The 7,702-nt window shown below is 38.8% G+C and overlaps 1 long non-coding RNA gene across 1 annotated transcript; it reads left to right on the top strand.

Moving 5' to 3' along the window:
* Positions 1 to 1,322: 1,322 nt before the first annotated feature.
* Positions 1,323 to 2,245, top strand: LOC147052191 (uncharacterized). The gene is made up of 3 exons (XR_015067011.1): positions 1,323 to 1,399; positions 1,568 to 2,006; positions 2,110 to 2,245. It is a non-coding gene; the product is annotated as an uncharacterized LOC147052191 (long non-coding RNA).
* The last annotated feature ends 5,457 nt before the right edge of the window (positions 2,246 to 7,702 follow it).

A 7,702-nucleotide genomic window follows, 5' to 3' on the forward strand; every position in this document is an offset into this window, starting at 1 on the left:
TTATAAGTGACAAATGGTCGGTCATGGTTTATAGCTCACAGCTCATCACGAGCAGTCGACTTAAACGCCTTTTCAAGCACTAAATTTATGCTTACTCGCTACTGGCCTCATAATCTGTCTGGCATGCTCCGGAAATACTTTGAAACACTTAACACTGCTTTGGGGTATGCTAGATTGGAGTGTTGCTGTTGACTTTGAGTCTGTAGACTTCACACAAAAAAAAGGGTATATTCTTTTGATGTTTTCTCATGCAACTTGGAAATAAGTGTCATTCTTTAAGCAATGCAGAGATTACAAGCCAGAATTCATAATGTGTCGTTTATTAAAATATGATATATATAATAGTGAAGTATGTTGAATTTCCAAGTTAATCACTTGTTTGTATATTGGAGGTCAAATCAGAGCTTTTTTGAAGAAGTTTGGGGGGGTTAAATATTTTTCTCTCCTAATGCATTCCTATGGGTATCAATTATAAGCAAATATTTACTATTCACAAGGCGGCTTGGTCTTTATTTCCCACAAATAGCACTCCGCTGTATTCTCATTCATCTAGGAGATTTCAATATCAGAAACTTCAGCCTCCTCTCCAAATGTTCTTTGGCTTCCTTGGCCCAAGACAAAAAATCCATACATCGATTGATGATCCAAAGCCATACCGTCCAAGTTGGAGCCTTCATTGCCATTCTCATTTTTTGCTAATCCAAGCTTCAGTAGCCCTACCTCCCACTCCTCCATATGTTTTTTTTTAGTTCCTCCTGATTACCAAAACATTCCCACCATGTTCATCAAGGAGCCCCCCCAAACCCCCCTTGTGATTAAGCCATTAACTACATCCTTCCAACTCCTCTCCTGACCTTTCACCTTTACACCCAGCGACTCAAGTAAGTGAGGCAATACATACCTAGCAATGGATTTATCCATCCCTCTTCATCCCTTCTTGGTGCCAAGTTCTTTGTCGGGGGGAACAAAGGTAAGTCCTTGTGCCACTGCATTAATTGTAGAGCCCATAATGATATGGGTGAAAAACTCATCAATTCCTATTTTGAGTCCCTCAGTCATGCCCATGCCTTTACTAAACTCAATCACTTCATCCACATCAATGCTGGAGATAAATGGAATGTGCTATTTAAAACTCCACTAGGACATTTGGAGTACCTGGTAATGCCATTTGGTCTCACCGACGACCAGTTGTCTTTTAGGCAGAGCACCCTCGGCCGGCAATTTCCCTCAGCCACACCCCTTCGCTATCGCAATGTCTGTCACCTGCTCCCTCTTGTTATCTCTTGTATTTAAACCCTGCCCGTGGCTTTCTGTTGTCGTCCATTTTACCCCGGGTCTTGTGTGACGACTCACGGTCAGATTCTTGTCCGTGTCCAAGAGGACTTCTGTTTACCTGTCTGTGAGTCTTTGCCTCGTCTGTATCTTTGTTTGCTCGCTTACCTTCCCTTCAAAAAAAAAAAACTGATCCAACTTGCATTTGGTCGCCCTGCTCCACTCATTTATGACATGACATCCATATGGTCAACTGCTTTGACTTGACCTACCTCGGTGACATCTTTTTTTACAGAAATCATGTGACTGTTGCTGCAGAGGCTCTTCAAAAATCACCTATTCTTCAAACTGGAGAAGAGCGAATTCTTCATTCGTCGGTTTCCTGGTAACAGTGGCCAAATTGTTAAAGTACTTGCCATCGAGAGCAACCCTTGATGAAGTTCTTGACCGGTAGAAGAATGTTGGCAAAAAAACCTCAGGTTCACAAAGTGTGGACGGAGTAATATACACTCAAAATCCTTTTGGACTCACTGCAGTGGTGTCCTTGAGCAAGACTCTGATACCCTGAACTTCTCCAATCTGACCTTTGTAACAGGTCAAATGCAAAAGACACGTTTTGGAATATGCATATGTAGAAGAGCTCAAATTTGATCTTGTCAAGATTCAAGTAGTTACTGACAAGCCTACTCCCACTTACAAGAAGGACCTTCAGTAATTTCTTTCTACCTTCTACAGTAGGTTGATCCGTGTCTACAATATGGAAACAGCTATGCTTGCCTAAGATCTGCAAGAAATCTGTAAAGTACTTTGTGAACTTGTTTTTTTTCCTATCTCCAGTACCCTCGTTGACGAGCTCCAGTACCCGACCATACAGACTCGCTCCAAACCTCTCAACCCACACGTTTCCTCTGGAACAACTTTCCATGCTTCTGTCACCACCACCTTCAATAAATCCATGTTCTTCCTGTTTAAACTGTGACTGGGACTCTGGGACTGCTCTTGGGTCCAACTGTTCAGGGTTTGATACAACCTCCAAATTTGTTTGACTTCTGAGGAATAATTCTCACTCAGATGTTGGTCAGGTTTAAAACAGTACAATCTCTGGGGAATTCTAATCAAAATAGTGATCATTGCCATATTACGGTTCACCATTGGCGGCCTTGCTGTTTTGCTAAAAAAAAAAAAAGAGCTGAAGGTACTCAAAGCGCATTACAAAGTCTCACATTCAAAGTTCGTACTTGCAATGTGTTGCGTTTGGAGGAGCAGCTATGATGCACTCTGAATAACTAAACAGTACTTTTGAACAATGTTCTGTTCGGAAACTCATTTTTCAAATATGCCATTTAGTCGAGCAATTTAAGTCAGTTACGCCCAGACGAGCTGAAACTGTCTTCAATGTAAGAGATTATTGGATACAGACCAGCTCCCCTGAAACACAATTTTAAACATTCAATAAAACGTGCTTTGACTCTCCTTGCTCAGTAATACACTTTACATGATACAACTGATTTTGTACATTAGAGGAATTGGGTAGGTTAATAAACAGATGAAATAAGATTTTAAATCATTTGTTAGTTTGAGAGGAGCAAAGGTCAAAAATTGCACATCAGCAATTTTAGTCATGATTATTGTGACGTCCAAGGAAATCCCATTTGACACAATACCATGATTCAGGATGGCCGCAAAAGTTCGAAATAAGGGCATTTCCTGGTCTGTTTGACAGCTATCCATTTTTATATGTATATATTCTGCATTAGCAAGCAGATTTATATGATGTGCAGTGCTTGCCAACTGTTTTGACCTTTTTTTTCAATTTATATATTCTGCATTAGCAAGCACATTCATACACTGTACAATACTTGCCAGCTGTTGCGACCTTAACTGCCAGACATCCTGTAAAGCAAAGTTTACCAAACGCTTCATGTCAGTGCATACGACCATTTCTTTCTTTCCTGCTTATCATGTTCAGGGTCACAGAACTGCAGTCCATCCAGGCTGACAAGGGATGGTCACCATACAGTCAGTCACATGACAAACTGACAATAAGTGAATCAAATCATTTATTTATTACACCAAACATTGTAATGAATTTGACTTTTTAAATCGTAGCCTTTGGCCAATTAAAACAACCTCCCCTACTGATCTGGCTCTGCACAATTTTTCATCTCGCTTTCCCAAGCTCGAGGGGGTCAAAGGGGACTGTTTTGATGATGTGGATGACATCAAGATATTTGTGATGACAGCGATGGTGAGAGCCCTTGCAGGAGTTTAAGAAGACATTGCAGTGAAGGCCATAAAAGTACTTTAGACTTTAGGAGGAAACTGCATTTTGGATTTGAAATATATCTTTAGTGACACCAGTCCTTGAACTTTTCTATGCACAGCATGGTGGAACAGTAGTTTCCCTCACAGTGAAGAGATTTTTGGGTTTGACTCTGATCCAATTCTCTCCCTGCTGCTTGTGTTGGTTTCACCAGTTATTCCAGCAACTCATTCTAAATACACGCAGGATGTTAGGTTGACTAAAGGCGCTGAATAGTGAGTAAGTGTAAATGTGAGAGTCAATATTTTCTTTTATATTCTCGCCAACATTGTCATAAAACCAAAAGTAAAGACCTAATCGACCCTGTATTTCTGCTGAAAGACTGTGGGCTGACTTTTCTCGTGATAAAAGACATGCGTCACAGACATAAATAACATTGACATTGAGATATACTGCATAATCCGATTCGTGAGCTCTAAGTCTGACTGTCTGTGTGAAATGGCTTTTTAAAGACTTTGTGTTCTCTTTTAATGGATTCATGTTTTGCCAATATCTGAATTCAATTTCCTAAAATGACCGACTTCAGCATTAGTGTTGGGATTCATACGTCATGTGTGATTGTGACACAAAAGTCACAACCTCAAAGGGATTTTCGAATGTATATATCATGATGAACAAGACCAATCAGTGAAAAAAGATGGAAGAAATACTAGTTTCAATTGCTTAACCTTTTACGCGGTAAATGCTTTGAATATGCCTGATTACTTTGTGGTGAGTTACATAAGAAGGGTACAATGAAAGACACGCTACAATCATTACGAGTGCCACAAAATAATTATTGTAAAACCAAAGTCTGACACACTATAGAACCCATGGCACAGATTATATAAACATCTCAATGATGTTCATTCAGTTGTTTAATTTTGTAGGAGAAAAAAAAGCAGGTCACAGGAATGACACAAAACTAAAGAGAACGAGAAAGAATGACATTCCATGTTGTTGCCGTTTTCACAATTATTATGTTACTTGAATATTACCGTCACAGAAAGAGGAAGTGAGAAATAGATTATTTGTGCAATTCATGATTCCAAACATAATCTTTTCCTTCTATGGAATTATGGTTTGCTGAAATTTGACCCCAACATTGCTCAACGTATTGAAAAAATCTGTTCCATTGCCACAAAAATCTCACTTTCAGATAATTGAAAATAATACATTCCTGTGTAATATTTTCCCATGGTTGCCCTGTTGTTTGTGATACTTCAGCATCCTCGTGGAGAATCTGCTTGGAGCCAATCAGCTCAGTGGGATCCATCTGTGTGGTCCTGTGTCTCACCAAGGCTCAGACAGACCGGGATGTTAGCTTCCGGGTGTCCGGCTCCATGGGTCTACCCAGGGGAATGCAAGGATTGTCCATAGTAAACCCCTACCCCAACCTTCCACTCCCAGACTTGAGTCTCTTGCTAACTCACACACAGACAAATGAGCACATGCTCACTCAACCCACACACACACACACACACACACACACACACACACACACACACACACACACACACACACACACACACGCATGCATACACTTATATACGTACGTACATAAGACTAGAGGTTGTCCACATAATTTGCAAACACTGCAAATTCCTATCATGCTGCACTCTCATCTGTGGTGGGCCCAGAATAACAAACAGGTTTCAACCATTTGCCAAAGTTGTGCAAATGTTACCTGGGTGTCCCGGCGGCAAGCACACCGAGAAAGTATTTGTCAGTCCTGGAATTAACATCGCACAACTGCAGGCAGCCCGAACTCATCCTATATGCATATATGTACTTTGTATCAGAATGACTTTGTATCTGAACATTGATGCCCATTTACTTTCACAGGACGATTTGGAAACAAAATATTACCAAATGACAGCCTAAACTAAAAAATATATTACCTAATTCAATTAGTTTATTTGATAATAAATTTCATGAGATATGTCACAATACTTGTATTATCTATCACGGGGTTTACATTCCAGTGATGTGGTATTATTTTATCAGGATTTTTTCCCTAGACTAGATTGGATGGTTGAAATGACCTAATACGAGCACAGTGAAAGAAAAAGTGTGAAAACTCAATCATAGAAGTTATAACATGACAAAGTCGGGCCCTTGTCTTAGTTGTATCAGTAATTGGTCCAAGACCTGCTTCATCTCATGACGATTTAAAACTCTGGACTGGTTTTTGGCAGCTGCATCCTGTACTAATGTGAGCTCAACCAGTATTTTATATTTCTGGGGGGTGCGATTACCTACAAAAGCGAGCCAGACACCCGTTAAGCAAGAATAAGTTGCTAAACCTCTAATCATTGCCTCTCGCAGGCAAGAGCCAAGAGAAAATACATTGTCAACAATACATCATTAATAATAATGAAAGAACATCAGAACAGAATGTACACTTGAAAGTGAGCATCATTTAATTTTTAAAAGAAGTGACAGATGAAATCCAAAATACAAGAAGTAACTGCTTTTTCGTCACTAATCATCAAAGTTACGCGTGAGTACACGTTGTATTGTTTTCTGTTCACAATGACTCGTTGAATTTCCATCATCCATAAATTGAAAATACGATTTTCTCGGGTCCCTGTCTTTCCTGAGATTTTAATTGTCATCAGCTTTCTCCTCTTTTACAGCATCCCACATAAAGTCGTCGGATGGAGTCAGAACTGATGACACGATTGTGTAATTCACCCTTTTACCACTCATGCTGTCTGGAAAATTAATTTGTAATGTCTGCTGCATGTGACATCAGAGTGTGTGTCGAATATTTATCTGTTATGCTTTACTCATCAAGCACTGACCTCTGCTATTTCAATTATCATGCTGGTTTTAGATCATAGGGTTGAAAATGTATTTCTAAACCTTGTTTTAAACTCTGTCTTCTGGCAGCATTTTTATACTCACAAATCATGAGCATTTACCTTTTGCCAATAAAGCTCCTGAAATCAATCAATGATAATTGTCTTGGTGAAAAGAAGCAAGGTTTGGTTCTCGACAGAGAGGTTTTTTTGTTAAACTGATCTCGAAAATTTACTCAAGGTTGAAGGGCAGTTGATGGACACACGAAACAGCAAGACAAGTGGGTCAGGAACCATGGAAACTATGTGGAGTAGTTTTAGGAGCGCACTGAACCATCTGCGGGTCAAAATGAATTGAAACAAGTCAGACCAATGTTAGGAGAGTTCTTCTCAAACTGAACAACTGAAACAGATGGATGAAATAAGCAAAAATTAGTTATTTGCAGTAAATCAACTAAATTGATGAAGCAATGTGTGTGTTTATTTTTCCAGGTTTTGTGACAGTCTTCACCGCAGAATGGGTTTTGTCTAAAATGCTTACATAAACACAAATTCACTATCATGATTTATTAGACATGCATGGAATTTAAAAACATGGGAAATAGCATTTTAATAGTTTAGGAACCAAATCCATTAATAAGACATCCAAATGTTGAGTTTAGGTGGTATCTATTCACTGGCAAAGACATACAAAAGTAGTGATGTCATGTAACACCCATGGTAAAAGATTCACTTTGCTATTGCCATTATTTTGTACATTTTAAACATAAATGATTGTCCAAAATCCTTATCAAATCTTTTATATCATTGAATGTTTTTGTTAATAGTGCAATTAAATTAACCCCAAATCTACCACGGTTTATTTTAATGTTGCATTCATTTCCCTCAAAATAACCAGTGGGATAGTTTTCATGAGACAGAAAAGACAATGGCAAATATTTAATTCAATGAATATTTATATTATTATGACAGCATTATACTATACATTATATTGTTTTGTATGATTAATATATTATTATATGATGGATATGGTTAGTATTATAAATATTCATATTTACATTTCTAACACGACAAGACTTTCATTGTTTGTATGAGTGATTTTTTTTTATTTTTTTAGCCCAGGATATTGTTAATCGTGTCCAATTTTAATAATATGATTTTATCAATGACGATCAGGCCAGTTTTTTGGGAATCAAGCCTCCCTGCTGCTATTGGCTGCTCTCCGTTGCCCCGCCTCCTCAATGAGTCTGCTGCTCGCTCCCTGATGCTCCTGCACCTTTAATAATAAGCATTGAAACCCGGCCGGCTCTTGCAACCTAGCGCA

The sequence above is a fragment of the Syngnathus leptorhynchus genome, chromosome 8, assembly GCF_054491065.1.
Source record: "Syngnathus leptorhynchus isolate UIUO chromosome 8, UIUO_Slep, whole genome shotgun sequence".
Taxonomy (NCBI): Eukaryota; Metazoa; Chordata; class Actinopteri; order Syngnathiformes; family Syngnathidae; genus Syngnathus; species Syngnathus leptorhynchus.